Below are 216 nucleotides of genomic sequence, written 5' to 3'. Positions count from 1 at the left end.
CCAATGACTGTCACAATTTAGACATACAGCCAGGCATTTACTTCATATGAATTCTTTACAGTTTAAACCACTCTCCATGGAGTCCTACTGCATGTGTTTTTATTTTAAAGACAGCCTCTGCAATTATGAATATTCAATACATAATCAACCCCTTGGCCTTACCTTTTAGGCACTTGTCGATCTGGGAGGATTACATTGGCTAGAGGTGGCTTACAC

The sequence above is a fragment of the Coregonus lavaretus genome (assembly GCF_964263955.1).
Source record: "Coregonus lavaretus genome assembly, chromosome: 13".
Classification (NCBI taxonomy): Eukaryota; Metazoa; Chordata; class Actinopteri; order Salmoniformes; family Salmonidae; genus Coregonus; species Coregonus lavaretus.
This window is presented reverse-complemented; position numbering follows the sequence as displayed.